Consider the following 24,703-nt stretch of genomic DNA (forward strand, 5'->3'; position numbering starts at 1 on the left):
ATCCCTTAAGTGTAGTGACTCGAACTTTTCCATGTTTATATATATATTAAATGAAATTATTATTTACATGATTAAGTGTTTCCAACATGTTAAGCAATCAAACTTGTTAAGACTTAATAAATTGAAATAGGTTTCATATAGACAATTGACCACCCAAGTTGACCGGTGATTCACGAACGTTAAAACTTGTAAAAACTATACGATGACATATATATGGTTATATATATAGTTAACATGATTTTATTATAAGTATGTATCTGATTAGGTATTTTAACAATGAGTTATATACATAAAAATGAGACTATTAATTTAAGAAACTCGAAAACGATATATATAACGATTATCGTTATAACAACGTCTTACTAGGTACATATGAATTATATTAAGATATTGATACACTTGGTTAATTATGTTAAATGATAAGTAAATATATTATTAAGTGTATTAACAATGAAATACATATGTAAAAATAAGACTACTAACTTAATGATTTCGAAACGAGACATATATGTAACGATTATCGTTGTAACAACATTTAACTGTATATATATCATACTAAGATATATTATATATCATAATATCATGATAATATAACAATTTAACATCTCATTTGTTATAATAAATAATGGGTTAACAACATTCAACAAGATCGTTAACCTAAAGGTTTCAAAACAACATTTACATGTAACGACTAACGATGACTTAACGACTCAGTTAAAATGTATATACATGTAGTGTTTTAATATGTATTCATACACTTTTGAAAGACTTTAAGACACTTATCAAAATACTTCTACTTAACAAAAATGCTTACAATTACATCCTCGTTCAGTTTCATCAACAATTCTACTCGTATGCACCTGTTTTCGTACTCGTACAATACACAGCTTTTAGATGTATGTACTATTGGTATATACACTCCAATGATCAGCTCTTAGCAGCCTATGTGAGTCACCTAACACATGTGGGAACCATCATTTGGCAACTAGCATAAAATATCTCATAAAATTACAAAAATATGAGTAATCATTCATGACTTATTTACATGAAAACAAAATTACATATCCTTTATATCTAATTCATACACCAATGACCAAAAACACCTACAAACACTTTCATTCTTCAATTTTCTTCATCTAATTGATCTCTTTCAAGTTCTATCTTCAAGTTCTAAGTGTTCTTCATAAATTCCAAAAGTTCTAGTTTCATAAAATCAAGAATACTTCCAAGATTGCAAGTTTACTTCCAAGTTTTCTAAATCCATTCCAAGTAATCATCCAAGATCAAGAAACCTTTGTTACTTACAGTAGGTTATCTTTCTAATACAAGGTAATAATCATATTCAAACTTTAATTCAATTTCTATAACTATAACAATCTTATTTCGAGTGGAAATCTTACTTGAAATTGTTTTCGTGTCATGATTCTGCTTCAAGAACTTTCAAGCCATCCAAGGATCCTTTGAAGCTAGATCTATTTTTCTCATTTCCAGTAGGTTTATACAAGGAACTTGAGGTAGTAATGATGTTCATAACATCATTTGATTCATACATATAAAGCTATCTTATTCGAAGGTTTAAACTTGTAATCACTAGAACATAGTTTAGTTAATTCTAAACTTGTTCGCAAATAAAAGTTAATCCTTCTAACTTGACTTTTAAAATCAACTAAACATATGTTCTATATCTATATGATATGCTAACTTAATGATTTAAAACCTGGAAACACGAAAAACACCGTAAAACCGGATTTACGCCGTCGTAGTAACACCGCGGGCTGTTTTGGGTTAGTTAATTAAAAACTATGATAAACTTTGATTTAAAAGTTGTTATTCTGGGAAAATGATTTTTATTATGAACATGAAACTATATCCAAAAATTATGGTTAAACTCAAAGTGGAAGTATGTTTTCTAAAATGGTCATCTAGACGTCGTTCTTTCGACTGAAATGACTACCTTTACAAAAACGACTTGTAACTTATTTTTCCGACTATAAACCTATACTTTTTCTGTTTATATTCATAAAATATAGTTCAATATGAAACCATAGCAATTTGATTCACTCAAAACGGATTTAAAATGAAGAAGTTATGGGTAAAACAAGATTGGATAATTTTTCTCATTTTAGCTACGTGAAAATTGGTAACAAATCTATTCCAACCATAACTTAATCAACTTGTATTGTATATTATGTAATCTTGAGATACCATAGACACGTATACAATGTTTTGTCCTATCATGTCGACACATCTATATATATTTCGGAACAACCATAGACACTCTATATGTGAATGTTGGAGTTAGCTATACAGGGTTGAGGTTGATTCCAAAATATATATAGTTTGAGTTGTGATCAATACTGAGATACGTATACACTGGGTCGTGGATTGATTCAAGATAATATTTATCGATTTATTTCTGTACATCTGACTGTGGACAACTAGTTGTAGGTTACTAACGAGGACAGCTGACTTAATAAACTTAAAACATCAAAATATATTAAAAGTGTTGTAAATATATTTTGAACATACTTTGATATATATGTATATATTTTTATAGGTTCGTGAATCAACCAGTGGCCAAGTCTTACTTTTCGACGAAGTAAAAATCTATGAAAGTGAGTTATAGTCCCACTTTTAAAATCTAATATTTTTGGGATGAGAATACATGCAGGTTTTATAAAAGATTTATAAAATAGACACAAGTACGTGAAACTACATTCTATGGTTAAATTATCGAAATCGAATATGCCCCTTTTTATTAAGTCTGGTAATCTAAGAATTAGGGAACAGACACCCTAATTGACGCAAATCCTAAAGATAGATCTATTGGGTCTAACAAACCCCATCCAAAGTACCGGATGCTTTAGTACTTCGAAATTTATATCATATCCGAAGGGTGTCCCGGAATGATGGGGATATTCTTATATATGCATCTTGTTAATGTCAGTTACCAGGTGTTCACCATATGAATGATGTTTATCTCTATGTATGGGATGTGTATTGAAATATGAAATCTTGTGGTCTATTGTTACGATTTGATATATATAGGTTAAACCTATAACTCACCAACATTTTTGTTGACGTTTAAAGCATGTTTATTCTCAGGTGAATACTAAGAGCTTCCGCTGTTGCATACTAAAATAAGGACAAGATTTGAAGTCCATGTTTGTATGATATTGTGTAAAAACTGCATTCAAGAAACTGATTTCGATGAAACATATTTGTATTGTAAACCATTATGTAATGGTCGTGTGTAAACAGAATATTTTAGATTATCATTATTTGATAATCTACGTAAAGCTTTTTAAACCTTTATTTATGAAATAAAGGTTATGGTTTGTTTTAAAAATGAATGTAGTCTTTGAAAAATGTCTCATATAGAGGTCAAAACCTCGCAACGAAATCAATTAATATGGAACGTTTTTAATCAATAAGAACGGGACATTTCAGTTGGTATCCGAGCGTTGGTCTTAGAGAACCAGAAAATTTGCATTAGTGTGTCTTATCGAGTTTGTTAAGATGCATTAGTGAGTCTGGACTTCGACCGTGTTTTCTTTAAAAAATGATTGCTTAACATTTTTGTTGGAAACTATATATTATTAACATGTATATATTATGTGATATATTAATCTCTTAACATGTTTGATATTGTGTGATAGATGTCTACCTCTAGCACAAATCCCATTGACTCACCTAATAATAATGAAGAGTCAAATATATATTGGACTGATTCACAAGTTCCCGAAGAAGAACCGGAAGAAGAATCAGAACCGGAAGAAGAATCAGAACCGGAAGAGGAGGAACCGGAGGAGGAAATAGAACCGGTGGGGGAAATAATAAAACGGTTAAGTAAAAGAAAATCCTCAACCAACCGACCAAGGTTAATTATGGTCAATGGTGTTTCCGCCAAAGAAGCAAAATATTGGGAGGATTACCAATTCTCCGATGAATCGGATTTTGAAGAGAATTCCGATGATGTTATAGAAATTACCCCAATTGAATTTAAAAAGGCAAAAGAAAATAATAAGGGAAAGGGCATAAAAATAGAGAAATCTAATTCCAACCCCGATGAACTTTATATGTATCGTCAACCCCCGAAGCCCTTAAGTTGTAACAATGACCCGGGAACCTCTAAACCACCAGGTTTTTCTAAACCGTTGTGGAAAACGATAGCTCGTATTAGGGGAACATCATATATCCCTAGAAACTTGGCAAAACGAACCAAAACCGAAGAAGAAGAAACGAGCGAGTCGGAATAAGATAGTTGTATTCGTGTGGTGTAATATATGTAATATAGTGTGCTTATGCTTTATGATATATGTAAAAATTGCTTGTATTAATAAGTATTTTTTTTATGAATCTAACTCTTGTCTATTTTACAGTATAAAAACACAAAATGGATAGATAACCCAATATTTTAAGAGACCTACCCGGAGACATGATTGATGAAATCTTGTCTAGAGTCGGTCAGAATTCTTCGGCACAACTATTTACGGCGAAATCAGTTTGTAAGACATTCGAAGAACGTTCCAAGAATGTCTTGGTTTATAAGAGACTTTCGTTTGAAAGATGGGGGATATCACATTGGGAAACCCATAAGTTACGATGTGTTTACTTTGACGCATATATTGCGGGGAACCCAAATGCTATTTTACGCAACGGGTTAAGAAATTATTTTTACTCAATGTATCCGAATATAGGACTTCATGATTTAGAAAAAGCGGCTAACATGCAACATAAAGAAGCATGCTATGCTTACGGGTTAGTAATGTTCGCTTCTCACCAAAGTGAGAAAAAGAACATCGGGCTACAACTATTAAACAAAACGTTCCCACAAGTGACGGAGTCGGTAATTGGGGTAAGAAATGAGGTTTTTAGGTTATTACGAGACTGTTGGTCATTACGTAACCCTCGTCCCTTTGACGACGTTACAACACGCTGTCTTATCAACGGCCATAATGGTTATGTTCCACAAGACCAAGGATAGGAAGTAGTCCTAGTAAAACCAGAATGCATGACTTGTTTCTGGACGTATGAATTACGTGTCTTTATTGCCTTTGCTGAACGACTTGTGTACTAGCTAAAATTATCTTCACAACTATCTTGTATCAAAGTTATTGTGTGCTATATTTCATGCTTTATGTAAAATAAGCGGTATTGTAAGTTTGTAAAATATTGTATAAAAGTTTGAACGCGAAATATTATTATAATCAGTTTTTCATATAGAATTGTAGTAGTTGAATTGTATATTAGCTACTAAGTATGAACTTAACGGGTAGGTACTACCCGAATTTAAACTTATAAAACGCTAATATGAAGAAAAAGCTTTTATAAATGAGTTCATATTATGCTACGAAATACTATTAACTACTATTAATATTCTGTATGATTAACTTGTTCCATTTGACAATTTTGAAGGAAATGGCACCGATTACTCGACACACCGTGAATATGAATGAAGAAGAATTCTGTACTTTTCTAGCTTCAAACATAGCCGCAGTACAGGCTGCGCTACATACTAACAATAACCTTGGATCTAGCAGTACAGGAAATCGTGTAGGATGCACCTACAAAGAATTCACTGCTTGCAAACCTTTGGAATTTGATGGAACCGAAGGACCGATCGGATTGAAACGGTGGACTGAGAAGTTCGAATCGGTGTTTGCCATAAGTAAGTGTACTGAAGAGGACACAGTGAAGTACGCTACGCATACCTTCACAGGTTCTGCGTTAACATGGTGGAATACCTATCTAGAGCAAGTGGGACAAGATGATGCGTACGCACTACCGTGGTCAGCATTCAAGCACTTGATGAATGAGAAGTACCGTCCCAGAACCGAGGTCAATAAGCTCAAGACAGAACTTAGAGGGTTACGAACCCAAGGATTTGATATTACCACGTACGAAAGACGATTCACAGAATTGTGCCTATTGTGTCCGGGAGCGTTCGAAGATGAGGAAGAGAAGATCGACGCGTTTGTGAAAGGATTACCGGAAAGAATCCAAGAAGATATAAGTTCACACGAGCCCGCCTCCATACAACAGGCATGTAGAATGGCTTACAAACTAGTGAACCAGATTGAGGAAAGAATTAAAGAACAGACGGCTGATGAGGCCAATGTGAAGCAAGTCAAAAGAAAGTGGGAGGAAAACGGTGATAAGAATCACCAATACAACAACAACAGCAATTACAATAATAATCGCAACAATTATCCCAACAATCGCAACATCAATCGCAACTACAACAAACGGCCCAACAACAACAACAACAACATCAACAACAACAACAACTACAACAATCATCCCAACAACAATAACAACCGCAACAACAACAACAATCAGAAGCAGCTATGCCAAAGGTGTGAAAAGTATCACTCGGGGTTCTGCACCAAATTTTGCAACAAGTGTAAAAGAAATGGTCATAGCGCAGCGAAGTGTGAGGTCTACGGACCAGGGGTTAACAGAATGAAAGGAACAAATAGTGTCGGAACGAGTAATGGCGGAGCAAGTAGTGTCGGAGCAAGTTATGCCAATGTATTTTGTTATAAATGTGGAAAACCGGGCCACATTATTAGAAATTGCCCGAACTAGGAGAACACGAATGGACAAGGCCTTGGAAGAGTTTTCAATATTAATGCGGCAGAGGCACAGGAAGACCCGGAGCTTGTTACGGGTACGTTTCTTATTGACAATAAATCTGCTTACGTTTTATTTGATTCGGGTTCGGATAGAAGCTATATGAGTAGAGATTTTTGTGCTAAATTAAGTTGTCCATTAACGCCATTGGATAGTAAATTTTTACTCGAATTAGCAAACGGTAAATTAATTTCAGCAGATAATATATGCCGGAATCGAGAAATTAAACTGGGTAGCGAAATATTTAAGATTGATTTGATACCAGTAGAGTTAGGGAGTTTTGATGTAATAGTTGGCATGGACTGGCTGAAGAAGGTGAAAGCAGAGATCGTATGTTATAAAAATGCAATTCGCATTGTACGAGAAGAAGGAGAACCCTTAATGGTGTACGGAGAAAAGGGCAACATGAAGCTACATCTTATTAGTAATTTGAACGCACAAAAACTAATAAGAAAAGGTTGCTATGCTGTTCTAGCACACGTCAAGAAAGTACAAACTGAAGAAAAGATCATCAATGATGTTCCCGTCGCAAAAGAATTTCCCGATGTATTTCTGAAAGAATTACCGGGACTACCTCCACATCGATCTGTTGAATTTCAAATAGATCTTGTACCAGGAGCTGCACCAATAGCTCGTGCTCCTTATAGACTCGCACCCAGCGAGATGAAAGAACTGCAAAGCCAACTGCAAGAACTATTAGAATGTGGTTTCATTGGACCAAGCACATCACCATGGGGAGCTCCTGTGTTGTTTGTCAAGAAGAAGGATGGTACATTTAGGTTGTGTATTAACTACAGAGAGTTGAACAAACTTACCATCAAAAACTGTTATCCACTGCCGAGAATTGAAGTCTTATTTGATCAACTACAAGGCTCGTCGGTTTATTCGAAGATCGATTTACGTTCTGGATATCATCAAATGCGAGTAAAGGAGGATGATATTCCAAAAACTGCTTTTAGGACGTGTTATGGTCATTACGAGTTTATGGTTATGCCGTTTGAATTTACTAACGCACCAGCTTTGTTCATGGACCTTATGAACCAAGTGTGTGGGCCATATCTTGACAAGTTTGTCATTGTTTTCATCGATGACATACTTATTTACTCAAAGAATGATCAAGAGCACGAAGAACATTTGAGAAAAGTGCTAGAAGTATTGAGGAAAGAAAAACTGTACGCTAAGTTTTCAAAGTGTGCATTTTGGCTGGAAGAAGTTCAATTCCTCGGTCACATAGTGAACAAAGAAGGTATCCAGGTGGACCCGGCAAAGATCGAAATCGTTGAAAAGTGGGAAACCCCAAAAACTCCGAAGCATATACGTCAATTTTTAGGATTGGCTGGTTACTACAGAAGATTCATCCAAGATTTCTCCAAAATAGCAAAACCCTTGACTGCATTAACGCATAAAGGGAAGAAATTTGAATGGAAGGATGAACAAGAGAAGGCGTTTCAATTATTGAAGAAAAAGCTAACTACGGCACCTATATTGTCATTGCCTGAAGGGAATGATGATTTTGTGATTTATTGTGACGCATCAAAGCAAGGTCTCGGTTGTGTATTAATGCAACGGACGAAGGTGATTGCTTATGCGTCTAGACAATTGAAGATTCACGAGCAAAATTATATGACGCATGATTTGGAATTAGGCGCGGTTGTTTTTGCATTAAAGACTTGGAGGCACTACTTATATGGGGTCAAAAGTATTATATATACCGACCACAAAAGTCTTCAATACATATTTAATCAGAAACAACTGAATTTGAGGCAGCGTAGGTGGATTGAATTGTTGAATGATTACGACTTTGAGATTCGTTACCACCCGGGGAAGGCAAATGTGGTAGCCGACGCCTTGAGCAGAAAGGACAGAGAACCCATTCGAGTAAAATCTATGAATATAATGATTCACACTAACCTTACTACTCAAATAAAGGAGGCGCAACAAGGAGTTTTAAAAGAGAGAAATTTAAAGGATGAAATACCCAAAGGATCGGAGAAGCATCTTAATATTCGGGAAGACGGAACCCGGTATAGGGCTGAAAGAATTTGGGTACCAAAATTTGGAGATATGAGAGAAATGGTACTTAGAGAAGCTCATAAAACCAGATACTCAATACATCCTGGAACGGGGAAGATGTACAAGGATCTTAAGAAACATTTTTAGTGGCCAGGTATGAAAGCCGATATTGCTAAATATGTAGGAGAATGTTTGACGTGTTCTAAGGTTAAAGCTGAACATCAGAAACCATCAGGTCTACTACAACAACCTGAAATCCCGGAATGGAAATGGGAAAACATTACCATGGATTTCATTACTAAATTGCCAAGGACTGCAAGTGGTTATGATACTATTTGGGTAATAGTTGATCGTCTCACCATGTCAGCACACTTCCTGCCAATAAGAGAAGATGACAAGATGGAGAAGTTAGCACGACTGTATTTAAAGGAAGTCGTCTCCAGACATGGAATACCAATCTCTATTATCTCTGATAGGGATGACAGATTTATTTCAAGATTCTGGCAGACATTACAGCAAGCATTGGGAACTCGTCTAGACATGAGTACTGCCTATCATCCACAAACTGATGGGCAGAGCGAAAGGACGATACAAACGCTTGAAGACATGCTACGAGCTTGTGTTATTGATTTTGGAAACAGTTGGGATCGACATCTACCGTTATCAGAATATTCCTACAACAACAGCTACTATTCAAGTATTGAGATGGCGCCGTTTGAAGCACTTTATGGTAGAAAGTGCAGGTCTCCGATTTGTTGGAGTGAAGTGGGGGATAGACAGATTACGGGTCCGGAGATAATACAAGAAACTACCGAGAAAATCATCCAAATTCAACAAAGATTGAAAACCGCCCAGAGTCGACAAAAGAGCTACGCGGACAGTAAAAGAAAAGATATAGAGTTTGAAATTGGAGAAATGGTCATGCTTAAGGTTTCACCTTGGAAAGGCGTTGTTCGATTTGGTAAATGGGGGAAACTAAATCCAAGGTACATTGGACCATTCAAGATTATAGATCGTGTCGGACCAGTAGCTTACCAACTGGAGCTACCTCAATAACTCGCGGCTGTACATAACACTTTCCACGTCTCAAATTTGAAGAAATGTTTTGCTAAAGAAGATCTCACTATTCCGTTGGACGAAATCCAAATCAATGAAAAACTTCAATTTATTGAAGAACCCGTCGAAATAATGGATCGTGAGGTTAAGAGACTTAAACAAAACAAGATACCGATTGTTAAGGTTTGATGGAATGCTCGTAGAGGACCCGAGTTCACCTGGGAGCGTGAAGATCAGATGAAGAAGAAATACCCGCATTTATTTCCAGAAGATACGTCAACACCTCCAACTGCTTAAAATATTGGGACGAAATTTATTTAACGGGTAGGTACTGTAGTGACCCGAACTTTTCCATGTTTATATATATATATTAAATGAAATTGTTATTTACATGATTAAGTGTTTCCAACATGTTAGGCAATCAAACTTGTTAAGACTTGATTAATTGAAATAGGTTTCATATAGACAATTGACCACCCAAGTTGACCGGTGATTCACGAACGTTAAAACTTGTAAAAACTATACGATGACATATATATGGTTATATATATAGTTAACATAATTTTATTATAAGTATGTATCTCATTAGGTATTTTAACAATGAGTTATATACATAAAAATGAGACTATTAATTTAAGAAACTCGAAAACGATATATATAACGATTATCGTTATAACAACGTCTTACTAGGTACATATGAATCATATTAAGATATTGATACACTTGGTTAATTATGTTAAATGATAAGTAAATATATTATTAAGTGTATTAACAATGAAATACATATGTAAAAATAAGACTACTAACTTAATGATTTCGAAACGAGACATATATGTAACGATTATCGTTGTAACGACATTTAACTGTATATATATCATACTAAGATATATTATATATCATAATATCATGATAATATAACAATTTAACATCTCATTTGTTATAATAAATAATGGGTTAACAACATTCAACAAGATCGTTAACCTAAAGGTTTCAAAACAACATTTACATGTAACGACTAACGATGACTTAACGACTCAGTTAAAATGTATATACATGTAGTGTTTTAATATGTATTCATACACTTTTGAAAGACTTCAAGACACTTATCAAAATACTTCTACTTAACAAAAATGCTAACAATTACATCCTCGTTCAGTTTCATCAACAATTCTACTCGTATGCACCCGTATTCGTATTCGTACAATACACAGCTTTTAGATGTATGTACTATTGGTATATACACTCCAATGATCAGCTCTTAGCAGCCCATTTGAGTCACCTAACACATGTGGGAACCATCATTTGGCAACTAGCATAAAATATCTCATAAAATTACAAAAATATGAGTAATCATTCATGACTTATTTACATGAAAACAAAATTACATATCCTTTATATCTAATCCATACACCAACGACCAAAAACACCTACAAACACTTTCATTCTTCAATTTTTTTTATCTAATTGATCTCTCTCAAGTTCTATCTTCAAGTTCTAAGTGTTCTTCATAAATTCCAAAAGTTCTAGTTTCATAAAATCCAGAATACTTCCAAGATTGCAAGTTTACTTCCAAGTTTTTTAAATCCATTCCAAGTAATCATCCAAGATCAAGAAACCTTTGTTACTTACAGTAGGTTATCTTTCTAATACAAGGTAATAATCATATTCAAACTTTAATTCAATTTCTATAACTATAACAATCTTATTTCGAGTGGAAATCTTACTTGAAATTGTTTCCGTGTCATGATTCTGCTTCAAGAACTTTCAAGCCATCCAAGGATCCTTTGAAGCTAGATCTATTTTTCTCATTTCTAGTAGGTTTATCCAAGGAACTTGAGGTAGTAATTATGTTCATAACATCATTCGATTCATACATATAAAGCTATCTTATTCGAAGGTTTAAACTTGTAATCACTAGAACATAGTTTAGTTAATTCTAAACTTGTTCGCAAATAAAAGTTAATCCTTCTAACTTGACTTTTAAAATCAACTAAACACATGTTCTATATCTATATGATATGCTAACTTAATGATTTAAAACCTGGAAACACGAAAAACACCGTAAAACCGGATTTACCCCGTCGTAGTAACACCGCGGGCTATTTTGGGTTAGTTAATAAAAAACTATGATAAACTTTGATTTAAAAGTTGTTATTCTGGGAAAATGATTTTTATTATGAACATGAAAATATATCCAAAAATTATGGTTAAACTCAAAGTGGAAGTATGTTTTCTAAAATGGTCATCTAGACGTCGTTCTTTCGACTGAAATGACTACCTTTACAAAAACGACTTGTAACTTATTTTTCCGACTATAAACCTATACTTTTTCTATTTATATTCATAAAATATAGTTCAATATGAAACCATAGCAATTTGATTCACTCAAAACGGATTTAAAATGAAGAAGTTATGGGTAAAACAAGATTGGATAATTTTTCTCATTTTAGCTACGTGAAAATTGGTAACAAATCTATTCCAACCATAACTTAATCAACTTGTATTGTATATTATGTAATCTTGAGATACCATAGACACGTATACAATGTTTCGACCTATCATGTCGACACATCTATATATATTTCGGAACAACCATAGACACTCTGTATGTGAATGTTGGAGTTAGCTATACAGGGTTGAGGTTGATTCCAAAATATATATAGTTTGAGTTGTGATCAATACTGAGATACGTATACACTGGGTCGTGGATTGATTCAAGATAATATTTATCGATTTATTTCTGTACATCTAACTGTGGACAACTAGTTGTCGGTTACTAACGAGGACAGCTGACTTAATAAACTTAAAACATCAAAATATATTAAAAATGTTGTAAATATATTTTGAACATACTTTGATATATATGTATATATTTTTATAGGTTCGTGAATCAACCAGTGGCTAAGTCTTACTTCCCAACGAAGTAAAAATCTGTGAAAGTGAGTTATAGTCCCACTTTTAAAATCTAATATTTTTGGGATGAGAATACATGCAGGTTTTATAAAAGATTTACAAAATAGACACAAGTACGTGAAACTACATTCTATGGTTGAATTATCGAAATCGAATATGCCCCTTTTTATTAAGTCTGGTAATCTAAGAATTAGGGAACAGACACCCTAATTGACGCGAATCCTAAAGATAGATCTATTGGGCCTAACAAACCCCATCCAAAGTACCGGATACTTTAGTACTTCGAAATTTATATCATATCCGAAGGGTGTCCCGGAATGATGGGGATATTCTTATATATGCATCTTGTTAATGTCGATTACCAGGTGTTCACCATATGAATGATTTTTATCTCTATGTATGAGATGTGTATTGAAATATGAAATCTTGTGGCCTATTGTTACGATTTGATATATATAGGTTAAACCTATAACTCACCTACATTTTTGTTGACGTTTAAAGCATGTTTATTCTCAGGTGAATACTAAGAGCTTCCGCTGTTGCATACTAAAATAAGGACAAGATTTGGAGTCCATGTTTGTATGATATTGTGTAAAAACTGCATTCAAGAAACTGATTTCGATGAAACATATTTGTATTGTAAACCATTATGTAATGGTCGTGTGTAAACAGGATATTTTAGATTATCATTATTTGATAATCTACGTAAAGCTTTTTAAACCTTTATTTATGAAATAAAGGTTATGGTTTGTTTTAAAAATGAATGCAGTCTTTGTAAAATGTCTCATATAGAGGTCAAAACCTCGCAACGAAATCAATTAATATGGAACGTTTTTAATCAATAAGAACGGGACATTTCATTAAGTGCTTTTTCTTTAGACTAAGATTTAGGTGCTTTAGAATTTTGCGACGCCTTTTTAAGTTTTAATATTTTTAGACGCCTTTTACCTATGTATCAATTATCATTCCAATTAGTAATCTCAATTTGCGATTATAATTTTAAGTTAGTGATAGTAATAAGATTGGGTTAGTCGAGTGTTTTTAAGTTTTATAGTCATTCTCTGTTTCTTTCATTTTTCGACGCCTTTTTCAATTTTTTTTTCTTTTTCGACGCGCTCTTTTTCTTTCTTATTTCTCGCTATTCTAGATTTTAGGACATAGATTTTTATTCTACTTCTTATCTAAATTTCTTAAAATTACGAAAATTTATTTTAAGTGGTTAAATTGATAGACATCAAAATTTTCTGGTTCGTAGTAATAGTTGGATTTGTACGTGGACCGGGTTATTGGAGCCAAACAGTCCTCAATTATATTGAGACCAAACGAATCCTGCCCCTCTGCTGCATCCTTTGGCTATTCGAAACGTGGGCAAAATCAGAAAAGTCTATTAATTGGATAACTTATATAATTTTTCTTTCCTTTTAAAAAAACTAATAGGATATTCAGTAAATGCACCGAGCAAGACGTTCACCACCTTTTGTACGTTCACCACCTGTAACTCGATCAAGACATCTAGCTAATATTACCGCCGTTGATTTTTCTTTAGAATCGTCATCCAGTCGACCAAGTACTCCAATTCAAATTTACGATAATCCATTTTTTGAACCCGACCTCACAATTGAGAATCCGGAGAATATTCAGGGACAATTCGTAGATCCTGAACCATTAAATTTTCCTCCGGAACCACCAAACATTCAAACAGAGATTGTTGAGGAACGAACCATTAAATCAGAATCCTCTAGTGATTCCGATTTAACAAATTCAATTATGGAGAATCTGGAACCTTTAAGTATGGAAGACCGAATGAGAGCTAAACGCACTGGCCAAGGTCACGCAATTACTCATCCAGACATTAATGCGCCAGATTATGAAATCAAAGGACAAATTCTACACATGGTGACTAATCAATGCCAATTTAGTGGTGCGCCGAAGGAAGATCCAAATGAACATCTTCGTACCTTTAATAGGATCTGCACACTATTTAAAATAAGAGAAGTTGAGGATGAACAGATATATCTCATGTTATTTCCCTGGACTTTAAAGGGAGAAGCCAAAGATTGGTTGGAATCGTTACCTGAAGGGGCGATTGATACATGAGACGTTTTAGTTGAAAAATTTCTTAAACAATTCTTTCCGGCATCTAAAGCCATAAGACTTCAAGGAGAAATTGTTACGTTCACACAGAAGCCGAATGAAACTCTATATGAGGCGTGGACTACATTTGGAAAGTTATTAAGAGGATGTCCGCAACATGGTTTAGACACCTGTCAAATAGTACAAATATTCTACCAAGGATGCGACATCACTAAAAGAAAAGACATAGATATAGCAGCTGGTGGTTCTATTATGAAGAAAACCGAAACTGATGCTTACAAAATTATTGATAACACTGCTTCCCACTCACATGAGTGGCACCAAGAAAAAGATATCGTTAGATCATCTAAAGCAGCTAGAGCCGATTCTAGCCATGACTTAGATTCCATTTCTGCAAAGATAGATGCTGTCGAGAGACGAATGGAAAAGATGACTAAAGATATCCACTCAATACGAATTAGTTGTGAGCAGTGTGGAGGACCACATTTGACAAAAGATTGTCTCAGTATTGAATTAACAATGGAACAAAGAGAGAATGTTTCATATCTAAACCAAAGGCCTGGAAATAATTATCAGAATAATTATCAACCGCCAAGACCGATTTACAATCAAAACCAGAACTATAACCGAAATATTCCATACAACAACCAACAAGGTCCTAGCAATCAACAAGTATCCAATAATACTTACAATCAGCATAGACCCAATTTTCAAAACAAACCACCATAAACCGATGATAAAAAGCCGAATTTAGAAGATATGATGATGAAGCTAGTTGAAACTCAAACGCAGTTTTTCACATCTCAAAAACAAACTAATGAACAAAATGTTCAAGTATTTAGAAATCAACAAGGTTCTATTCAAAACTTGGAACAAGAAGTAAGTAACCTAGCAAGGTTAATAGGTGAAAGAAAACCGGGAAGTTTACCTAGTGATACAAATGCTAACCCCCGGAATGAAACAGCTAAAACCATTACCACAAGAAGTGGTACAACACTTAAACCACCTGAAATACCTGTAACTTCTGATGAAGCGATTCCTACTCCACAAGAACCACAACCTGAACAAGATAAGGAAAAAGAACCGGTAGTTGAAAAGGTTAACGAAGATAACATAGTTAAGGATAAACCTTATGTTAGACCTTACCAACCACCACTTCCTTACCCGAGTAAAATGAAAAAAGAAAGACTTGAAGCCGAGCAATCCAAATTCTTGGATATGTTTAAACAAATAAATGTAAATCTTCCTTTCATTGATGTGATTTCAGGAATGCCTAGATATGCTAAATTCTTGAAAGATCTAATCATAAATAGAAAGAAAATGGAAGAACTCTCGGCTGTTACTATGAATGCTAATTGTTCAGCAGTGCTGTTGAATAAGATACCAGAAAAATTATCTGATCCAGGAAGTTTCACAATTTCATGTTTTCTGGGTAGTCTTATTTCAATAGAAGCATTGGCAGACTTAGGTGCTAGTATAAATTTAATGCCGTATTCACTATAAGCTAAACTAGACCTTGGAGAATTGAAACCAACAAGAATAAGCATACAACTAGCCGATCGATCAATAAAATATCCTAGAGGGATAATGAAGAACATGCTAGTTAAAGTTGGTACTTTAGTATTTCCAGTAAATTTTGTTGTTCTGGACATGGAAGAAGATTCTCAAGTTCCTCTCATATTAGGAAGACCATTCTTAAACACGGCTAAAGCAGTGATAGACGTGTTTGGTAAAAAATTGACCCTAAGTATAGAGGACGAGAGTGTTACCTTTTCAGTTGAAAGAGCAATGCAACAACCACAATCTGCAGATGATACATGCTATTATATTCAAACTATAGATTCACATGCAGAATTATTGGAAGAATTTCCAGAATTACAAGGAACAGGAGAATGTTCATTAGGAGAAGGAACTGAACCAATTGATGAAGCTGAAATGTTAGCTACACTAATAACTAATGGATATGAATCAACAACAGAAGAAATTCAAATGCTAAAAGAAGAAGACAGATATTGATATAAATCATCGATAGAAGAACCTCCGAAATTAGAGTTAAAGCCACTTCCAAACCATTTGGAATACGCTTATTTACATGGTGAATCTGAATTACCTGTAATAATATCGTCTTCTCTTACTGAAAATGAGAAATCACAACTCATTTCTGTGTTGAAAGCTCATAAACCAGCCATTGCATGGAAGATTCATGATATAAAAGGAATAAGTCCTTCGTATTGCACACATAAAATCCTTATGGAAGAAGGTCATAAAACATATGTGCAACGCCAATGAAGACTAAATCCTAATATGCAAGATGTTGTTAAAAAAGAAATTATTAAACTGCTAGATGCATGTTTAATTTATCCAATTTCTGATAGTCCAAGGGTAAGCCCAGTTCAATGCGTGCCTAAGAAAGGTGGCATGACTGTCATTACAAATGAGAAAAATGAGCTTATTCCTACTAGGACTGTAACAGGATGGCGTGTATGTATTGATTATAGAAAATTAAATGACGCCACCAGAAAAGATCACTTTCCCTTACCTTTTATTGATCAAATGTTGGAAAGATTAGCCGGAAATAGTTACTATTGTTTTCTTGATGGTTTTTCCGGATATTTTCAAATTCCAATAACACCCGAGGACCAAGAGAAAATCACGTTCACGTGCCCTTATGGTACTTTTGCTTACAAACGCATGCCATTTGGACTTTGCAACGTCCCTGCAACCTTTCAAAGGTGCATGATGGCGATTTTTCACGACATGATAGAAGAATGCATGGAAGTTTTCATGGATGACTTTTCAGTCTTAGGTGATACATTTGAATCATGTCTAGTTAATCTGGAACGAATGCTTATTAGATGCGAACAATCAAATCTAGTTCTTAATTGGGAGAAATGCCATTTCATGGTTAAAGAAGGCATCGTTCTTGGACATAAAATTTCAAAAGAAGGAATTGAAGTGGACAGAGCTAAAGTAGATGTAATTGCTAAACTTCCACATCCCACCAATGTTAGAGGAGTTAGGAGTTTTCTAGGGCATGCCGGTTTTTACCGACGTTTTATAAAAGATTTTTCTAAAATTGCCACTCCTATGAATAAACTCCTAGAAAAGGATGCTCCATTCATCTTTTCAGATGAATGCATCAAATCTTTTAATATTCTTAAAGAGAAACTCACTAATGCGCCGATCATGATAACACCAAATTGGAATCTACCGTTTGAACTAATGTGCGATGCAAGTGATTTTGCAATGGGAGCCGTTTTAGGACAAAGGATTGAAAAACGATTTCAACCTATATATTATGCTAGTAAGACGTTACAAGGAGCACAAACGAATTACGCAACTACTGAAAAAGAACTCCTTGCTATTGACTTCGCTTTTGACAAATTTCGTTCATATCTCGTTATAGCAAAAACGGTGGTCTATACCGACCATTCTGCTCTTAGATACCTATTTTCGAAACAAGATGCCAAACCAAGATTAATCCGTTGGATCTTACTCTTACAAGAGTTCGATATTGAAATCCGAGATAAAAGAGGAGCAGAAAATCTCGCCGCTGATCATCTTTCTCGTCTTGAAAATTCCGAATTAGAAGTTCTAAATGAATCAGCCATACAAGATAACTTTCCTGATGAATATCTATTGAAGATAGATTATAATGAAATTCCATGGTTTGCACTCTATGCAAACTACTTAGTATGTGGATTCCTTGAAAAAGGATTATCGTACCAAAAGCGAAAGAAATTCTTCAGTGATATAAAACACTATTTCTGGGAAGATCCACATTTGTTTAAAAGTTGTCCAGATGGAATAATACGCCGATGTGTATTCGGAGATGAAGCTAGTAAAATTTTAAACCATTATCACACAGGACCAACAGGAGGGCATTATGGGCCTCAACTAACAGCAAGAAAAATTTATGATGCTGGATTCTATTGGCCTACAATTTACAAAGACGCACACCTTCTTTGCAAATCCTGTGATGCTTGTCAAAGGGCCGGAAAAATAAGTCAACGTGATGAAATGCCACAAAATGTCATTCAAGTATGTGAAGTATTTGACATTTTGGGTATTGACTTTATGGGTCCATTTCCAAAATCTCATAATAATCTCTATATTCTCGTAGCCATTGATTATGTATCTAAATGGGTGGAAGCACAAGCTCTCCCAACTAACGATGCACGAGTTGTAGTCAACTTTTTAAAACGTCTTTTTGCAAGGTTTGGAACACCGAAAGCTTTAATAAGTGATCGAGGAACTCATTTTTATAATAATCAACTTGAGAAAGTTCTTAAAAGATATGGAGTAACTCATAAAATCTCCACCGCATATCATCCACAAACAAGTGGACAAGTTGAAAATACCAACCGAGCTTTAAAACGTATTCTAGAGAAAACCGTAGGATCAAATCCGAAGGAATGGTCCATTAAATTGGAGGATGCACTCTGGGCTTTTAGAACAGCCTACAAAACTCCAATTAGAACCACACCTTTTAGACTGGTTTATGGAAAAGCATGTCATCTTCCAGTAGAAATTGAACACAAAGCATTTTAGGCTTTGAAGACATGTAATCTTGATTGACATGAAGCTGGACGTCTACGGTTAAGTCAACTAAACGAATTAGAAGAATTAAGACATGAAGCATACGAAAATTCATTAATCTATAAAGAAAGAACGAAGAAATGTCATGATAAAAGAATCAGAAGTTCAAAAGAATTTAAAGAAGGAGACAGAGTTCTTCTTTTCAATTCACGATTCAAGCTATTTCCTGTTAAATTGAAATCAAGATGGTCTGGACCATTCATAGTCAAAAGAGTTTTCCCATACGGAACAGTAGAATTGATAAATTCAAATGGGATTGAATTTAAGGTTAATGGTCACAGAGTTAAACACTACATAGATAGTCCGATGGAAGTCGACAACGAAGTTAATTACAATTTCGACACCATAGCTAACTAAGTGTGGGGAGAATCAAGTCTTTAAAGGATAATATGTATTTCTGTTAGAGTTAGATTTTCTGTTTTCGTGTAGTTCTCGAAAATGGAACCCGAATGGTCTTTCCCTTGCAGACCCTAAAGAACTAGTCTTCTCCCCCCATTCTGAATTTTTATTTTTTTTGGTTTTTACGAAATGAAGACTGCCTGTGAACTAAACCATGGTCTAATGCTACACGCTTTGATCACTAAACGTAATAATGACACACTTCCGAGTGAAATAGTATCAGTAATCAGAGAAAGATTGGACGGAGTAAGAAAAGAATCCAGATGCGAAGATAATAAGTTACAATTTGGTAAAGGAAAATCAAAATCCGCAGCGAAAAGAAGAGCACGAAACCTTGAAAGATGTCACAAATGCGGAAAATGGTCACATGGAGGTAAATGTTCAAATAATCAAACCTATTCAAACACCGAATTTGTTACTTTATGCAGAGACGGACCGTTTATATGTTTAGAAGAAAAAACACTGAATGCTCGAGGTTACGCCTACGTAGCTATGGAAAACCAATTAAACCGACTATCTTATGAATGAGATAGATCATATCACTAAGAATACTATCTCACAGGTAAGTCTATACAGTTTTTATTTTTATTTTTATTTTTAACCTTTTGATAATAAACGCTAATTTGTTCGCTATAAAGTATTAAATTGGTATTGAATAAAATTAGGTTTGGCGACCAAAATAATTGATATCATACAAAAATTTATTACATCACTGCGAAATTTAACGTTTATTCTTAAGGTATAAATATCTTTAATCAATCAACCCAAAATATTTCAAAAATTCGTCATGAGTTAAATTAGGTCATGGAACCGAAATTACTTTACCGAAAAGAGGGGGCGCATATTTTTGATAATATTTGATTGATTAAAGTGGGATAAAAGCCAAAAAGATTTTTAATTTTATTTTTACCATATTTTTAAAATTAATATATAAATCTTAAATTAATATTGTGAACTTTGTAAGATCAATATATTTAAGTTTGTCAATATTTGAAAAATTTTAATATTTTTAATATAAGTTTGTATGTATAACAATAAAATTAAATATAAGTTTGGTGTGAATTTATAATATGAATTTTTAATTAAGTTTGGTGTGAATTTTTAATTTTATGCATTTTAAATTTAAGTTTGGTGTGAATTTAAAAACAAAAAATTTACTTTATTTCGCTAAGTTAAAAATATGTTTTTTTAAAATTCGTCGTGAGTTGAAGACTAGGTCGTTGAACCGAAATTGCTTTACCCGAGGGAGGGACGAGAACTTTTATTATCATTATTTTTAATCTTATTGAATTAAAGTATGCCAAAAACATTAAAAAAACCCAAAAATCTTTACTTTTAAAACCGCGCTTTGAATTGACAAATTTTAAAATTTTGTCGAGGGACGGACTAGGACATCGATCCGAAACACCCTCGCTCCTAAAGGAAAAACAAATTTTTAAAATTTAATTAATTATAAGTTTTATAAAGTATAAGGTTTTATATAAAAAAAAAAAAAAACCAAACGCCGCGAGTTGCGGAGTTTGTAAGGTCCAAATGCCGCGACTCGCGGAGGACCAAAAACCCAGAAAAAAAAATAAAACACAAAGAAACAGATCAGTCCACCCACAACCACACTCCAAACTGCGAAAATACACCCGAAAATACCGAAAAACACACACCAAATTCGTAATTTTTGACAGTTTTTCATCAAATCTTTTACTAAAATCATGTTGAGAAGGATGCTATCAAGGAATTACTCAAGAAAAACGGTAATTTTCTATACCTAAACACCATTTACTCCGAAAATTGGTGTTCTTGAGTAATTTTTTCCCCAATTCGATTTTGATACTTTTTAGTGTAATTATGCTTAAATTACTTATGTATTATGCTTGTATAACCTAGATTGATGCTATTTAACATGATTAGAAGCCTTAAACTTCAAATTTTGAGTAATCTAGGGTTTGTGTTCTTGAGCAATTTGGGGCTTTTTGATATAAACAGGTTATGGCCGATTTTTTTCATGAATTGTTGCTAAATTAAGTAGTGTAACATGTTTAGGTAGTTAAATGATCCACACTTTGAGCCTAAACATGATTTTGAGAATTAAAATGGACTTTTTCAAGTCTAAAATTCATGAACTTGATTTTTAAGAGATAATGCCATTTGAAACTTGTTTAATTGCTAGTAATGATTATTTTGACATGTAATTTGAGTTGAATGCTTATGAACTTGGCGAACATTTTCGTATATGCTTATTTGAAAAAGTGTAGATTTGATAAAAATATGAAAATGAGCTTAAGTTTGATATAAATTGAACATGTCATTGTAATTATTTTGATTGATGATTTTGCTGACACTAATACATATTTGGATGCACAAAAATTGTGTTTGATGTATTTCGCAGACTGAAAGGGGTGAATCTTCATCCCAAGCTCGCAATACTCCTCCTGAGAATGTGGAACAACAGGATGTTGATAGCTATTATAAACAAGATATACCTCATCCAGTTATGACATTTTCAGATATGCACTTGGAAGATTTGCACCCGAACTTGAGATTTGACAGACGTTGGATAGATTATCCAAAATACCAAAGGGGCTTGCATACTCTTCATTCTAAAGCTGTTGAAGTACCTAGGGTAATAGAATGGTGACCATTAGAAGCTGTAGAATTGGCCGGGCCAATTAGAGAATTACTTACACAGAGGTATGGTAATTCTACTTTTAACGATTGGGTACGTTTATTCAACATGCGTAGACCTGTATATAAAGTATGGTGTGAAGAATTGTTGTGTAGTATAGAAATAAATGATCGGGTAGCTAGTTTAACCGATCGACCTTTTATTAGATTTTTGTTAGGAGGTTCGATGCGCCACATGTCTTTACTAGACATGGCTCAGGCCTTACGTATATATACGCCTGAGGAGCTAGCATCTGCCGATTGTAGAGGGTTGATATTGAACGGTAGGAAAATTGATGAAAATTTTGATACGCATGGTGTATGGAGTCAAATGACTAGCCATCACCGATTTAAAGGGGGAAATTACTCTTATTTGGATATAGATAGAGCAGAGTTAAGAGTAATTCATAGGTTTTTAGCCAATTCGATTACACAACGAGGTAAGAATAAGGAAAAGGTAAATGAATAAGATTTGTTTTACCACATGTGTATTCGAGACCCACAAAGCGCTGTAAGTATACCTTATTGTGTGGGTTATTATTTATTAGCTATGGTTAGGGGGATGAGATCGCATAGCATAATAGGAGGTGGTATATTTATTACTTTGATTGCTGAATATCTCGATGTGGATATAAGTCGGGGGGGATTATTAGTCGAAGAACCAGAACCCCGCGATACAATAGGTTTAAATGTATACCATGGTACGAAGGTTTTGAAGAGGCGAAATAACGCCACAGTACAATACCATGGTAGACATCCATAGGTTGAGAGAAACTAACAGCCAGGTAATGTGGGAGGGGGAAATGAAATGACAGAAATGCAAAGGTTTATAGCTTCACAAGAGTACGAAAATGCTAGACATCGAGCATTTGAAGATTGGCAAGTTCATCAAAACCAAATCATAGCTCATTACCAACATGTAGGTAGAAACTATATTCCTACTCCATCGCCCGTATTTCCTCCCTGGTCTATAGAGATCCAACCACCGTATCCTACGTATAACCCAGCCGAAGCATTCTATAACACATACGGTTATGCATGGAACCCCTACTGGTATCAGTATCATCCCTAGTCTACTGAGTTTTATTTATTTTATTATTTGTAATGTTGATACATTTAATACTTATGTTAATATTGTAATAGTTTTTATAATTTTCTAACTTTTATTATTAGATTTTAATAATTTTTGAATGTGGGGTAATATACCAAACTTCATATATATGTATATATATTTGCAGTTTATCTTATGTACACAACAGGGTAAAACAACACATTTTCAAAGACTGGCATTAAGTTCAGCAAAAGCAACTAATTTTGACGACAAGATGCAAAATATATGTGAAATAACAACGAGAAGGAATGAACAAATGATGTGCACCATTTATCATTCAACACAAACAACAATATATTTGGAAAATTTGGTAAAATTTAATCATTTCTACGCTAATCACCCTCAATAATTTAAATTGTTACTGATTTCTTGCAAATGAGGGCATTGCAAAGTGTGGGAAGGGGTTAAATTCTTTCGAATTTTTAAAATTTTTATCTTAAACACTTGGTTACCATTAAAAATACTAGTAAAGCAGTAGTTGTATTAGAATCTAGTGCTCTCTGATAATAAAGAACAGCCCTAGTCTTATATACTGACTACCCAATTCTAGTAAAAATTTTCAAAATTTTCAATTAAATGAACTCAAAATCATGTTTATACATATTTATGAACGATAAAACTAGGTGTTAACACCGAAATTATTGTTACCTTGGAAAGGACATAAATTGAGAAACAAACCAAAATGTTAGAATTCATTTAAAATGGAATAGAGGACAATAAAAAGGAAAATAAAAGCCAAGTGTGTGAAAAATTACCAAGTTATCTTAAACATATGTCACATATTTCTGTAACAAATAACTGAAAATACTTTTGCTTTGGACTAAACTAAACTGTTTTACCCGATGAAAGAAAATAAGAGATGGATCTACACGATGAATCAATTCCATCATTAAAAGGAAGTAAAGTCTTCCGAAAAAGAAACGCGCTTCTTGATTTAGGTCATGAAGTTGTCGTCCAGACCAGGTGTAGGTTGATGAAAAATCTAGAAAATTCATCTCTAAAATCAGCAGGAAATCCACGGATCTCAGCATAAAACAGGGTCGCCAAGTGGTCAGATTTATCCTAACCATGAGAAGGATTTATCTCGTACAATGGGGGGGCACCGTGCAAATTAGCTGGATAAGACTAATGAATCAGATCCCCAAAAAGGATAATCTCCTTAAAGATCAAAAATCAGCTTTTAAGACTGATATTACTCAATCCTAGAGATTGACCTTAAAGATT

Source organism: Rutidosis leptorrhynchoides, chromosome 11 (assembly GCF_046630445.1).
Source record: "Rutidosis leptorrhynchoides isolate AG116_Rl617_1_P2 chromosome 11, CSIRO_AGI_Rlap_v1, whole genome shotgun sequence".
NCBI lineage: Eukaryota > Viridiplantae > Streptophyta > Magnoliopsida > Asterales > Asteraceae > Rutidosis > Rutidosis leptorrhynchoides.